Below are 3,563 nucleotides of genomic sequence, written 5' to 3'. Positions count from 1 at the left end.
AGCTGAGGAAGTCAGTGAACACCTCCTCCACCTTCTCCCTCCAGCCCACGTCAATAATAAAACCAAGTTGGCAGTGTCTCCGAGGAGAAAGTTTGTACACGTCTGATACCCCAGATTTTGAAGTTGCCACATGAGAGGTGGGTACCCAGTGAGAAACGGAATATTGCCTGCCATATCAGTAAATAAATGATGTCACAGTCATCAGTGATTGCAGCTCTCCAACATGAGACAGTGAGCCCTGAGGAAACTCAAGAAGGAAAGAATTGCTGCCATCTATAGCAGCCATCAGCCTGCAGCCACTCCCTTCAGTGAGCCCTGAAGAAACTCGGGATGTGAAAACTGGCCCCAGATAGCTGAGGTGCAGATCAAAGGAATGATTTCAGTGAGCCCAGACTCTTGCATCTTCCAATACATAGAAAAGCACTGAATTCCTTAACTTGACATATCTGGTTTCTTTAATTAACAGTAATCTTTTGATGTTCCCAACTACCTGCCCTTTGTTGCAAAACTCCTATATATCCTAGCTCCCCCCCCTCGCCTTCTTGGAGCAGTTTCTCAGAGCTATCTGAAACACTGTCTCCTGGACTACAGTCCTCATTTTGCCCCAAGTAAAACTTAACTCACAACTCTCACGTTGTGCATTTTTTTAAGTCAACACTTATGGCAACCATGAAGGGACCCAGAGTGGACTTTCCTCTTTCACCTGAACTCTAAGAGGAACAAGAGCCTTGGTACCAGCAGGGGCCCCTTGCACCCATCCACCTGCTTGGGGAGTCAAGACAAATTTGGGTAAGTCTCTCCTTGTTCACAGATCTTCAAGTATTGGTTGATCATCCTGAGTTTTAATTGGCAGTGTGCAACAGGTACCTGCCCTTCCAATTGAAAGATACTAGGGAGGGGGGCTCATTTGAAAGATACCAGGGAATACCCACTCAGGTGAAAGATACTGGGGGCAGGGGGGGTGTTGGGGGGGGCTAGTTGAAAAATACCAGTGTTTGCTCAGTTGTAAGAGACTGAGTGGTCTTGGCTGAGTGATTAAGTAAGAGGCTGATCTGACGCTTTTCCTCAGTTTGGCTGCCTTAATAGAATTTGTTGGGATAAAAGTGAAGATATTACATAAGAGCTTTGCTTCAAAGAAAAGGGACAAGTCTCCTCCCAACCAGTTACGGCTTTCTCAGGCGACTGAGAAATTTACGGGAGTGGTGGAGGCAGAGTCCTCATACCATGCAGTGGTCCCATAGGGAAACCTTCTCATTAATTAAAACACTTGCTCGTCCAGGGGTCGCAGATAAGAATTGGCCATTCAGCAATCCGAGCACCCACGGTGGTCTTAGACCACCAACGGGAGAAACCGAGACACATAAGACAGCTGAAACGACTCTAGGGTGACGCCTAGAGGAGTTAAGCTCACCAGCAACACGCTGGCCACCACACAACTTCGTTAGTAAATTTTATCCCTGACAAATTCAACGTAATATGGGAAATAAAGGTTTCAAAATAAAAGAAAAAGGAACAACAGATTGCCAGCCTCCAACTAATACCCCAGCCAGGTTAATGTACATACAAAACTTACAAGTATTTACTTAACTGGAAATTAAAGGAAATCTCGCCCTAAAATAATGGGGCTCTTTTATTGCATATGCAGTTAAGTTAAATTAAGTTTAAAAAGCTGGCTTGGTAAAAACATCTTTTCAGCATTCTGACTTTAAACAAAGGCCTTGTAGGGGAAAATTCGCATTTCTCTGTGTCTTTGAAATGTAAATGTTCTTTCTGATCTTCCTAGAACATTCCCTGTGTGTGTGTGTGTGTGTGTGTGTGTGTGTACACACGTGCTTTGAAAATTTGACCTCTGCCATACTATTTTTGAGAGTAAACTCTCCTGATTTTACTTAGCTTACATCCTCCCCCACTCTCTTATGAGGAAGCCTCTTGCATCTTCTTGGTTTTAATCACTATTAATATATTTTATTAATGGCCAAATGATGGATCCTTTTAAATTTGAGAAACTAATAAATTGGTGAATCTAAAGTGCTCTCGTTATAAACAGCTGTTTTACTGATACCTATAAAACAAAAATCAAACTAAATGCAGAAAAAAGAAATATATATATTTATTATAGTTAACCTAAAGACTTCTTTAGTTTAAAACAAGAAAAACTGGTTTGGGAAGCTTCATTTGTGGTCTTTGCTTCCCCTCAATGGGCCTTACAGATGCTAATAAAAGCATTAGAATAATTAATGTTAACAGGAAAAATCTTGTGAGGAAATTCTAGGTACTATTTCCAACAAGGTAGGAATTTTTCTTTTCTTTTTTTTTTTTTGTGGTACGCAGGTCTCTCACTGTTGTGGCCTCTCCCGTTGCAGAGCACAGGCTCCAGACCGCAGGCTCAGCGGCCATGGCTCATGGGCCCAGCCACTCCGCGGCATGTGGGATCCTCCCAGACCAGGGCATGAACCCGTGTCCCCTGCATCAGCGGGCGGACTCTCAACCACTGTGCCACCAGGGAAGCCCCAAGGTAGGAATTTTACAAGGAATTATTTCAAATGAATAAAGAAATCTTTAGATGGTTATTTAAAATGGGATAAATAAAATGGACATTTATGTGATTAAAACACAAGATTTTTTTAAATAGATCTTTATTGGAGTATAATTGCCTCACAATACTGTGTTAGTTTCTGTTGTACACCAAAGTGAATGAGCCATATGCATACATATGTCCCCATATCCCCTCCCTCTTGAGCCTCCCTCCAATCCTCCCTATCCTACCTTTCTAGGTCATTGCAAAGCACTGAGCTGATCTCCCTGTGATATGCTGCTGCTTTCCACTAGCTAACTATTTTATATTCAGTAGTGTCTATATGTCGATGCTACTCTCACTTCGTCCCAGCTTCCCTCTCCCACCCTGTGTCCTCAAGTCCATTCTCTATGTCTACATCTTTATTCCTGCTCTGCGACTAGGTTCATCAGTACCATTTTTTAATATATATATACCATATATATTCATTAGAATCCAGTATTTGTTTTTCTCTTTCTGACTTACTTCACTCCATATGACAGGCTCTAGGTCCATCCACCTCACTACAAATAATTCAATTTTGTTTCTTTTTATGGCTGAGTAATATTCCATTGTATATATGTGCAACATCTTTATCCATTCATCTGTCAATGGACATTCAGGTTGGTTCCATGTCTTGGCTATTGTAAAACACAAGGTTTTGATATTACTGCACTACCTAAGGTTAAATGGGCCAAAAGGGACACCCTACTGGTCCCCAACATTAAAAGCCAAACAAGTCCGTTCTATTTACCCCAGTTTTAAAATATATACTTAAGGGGCTAGAAAAAATTTACACTGAGGTACTTGACCAGCAATTATTTTGGGCAACAGGTAGGCCAAAGGGCTTGAGTTCCCACTCTGGGGATCTCAGAGCCTTTTATATAAAAATAGAGAAAATGGACAGGGAACAAAAAGAAGAAAAACTTCTAGAACTCCTTCTGTAAGATCAAAGCTTATTGATTGGATCCTAATAAAAAGCAAAGTTAAAGGTATAAAGCTGATGGAA

This window comes from Delphinus delphis, chromosome X (assembly GCF_949987515.2).
Source record: "Delphinus delphis chromosome X, mDelDel1.2, whole genome shotgun sequence".
Taxonomy (NCBI): Eukaryota; Metazoa; Chordata; class Mammalia; order Artiodactyla; family Delphinidae; genus Delphinus; species Delphinus delphis.
The sequence above is the reverse complement of the archived record's forward strand: the minus strand, read 5'-3'. Positions refer to the sequence as shown.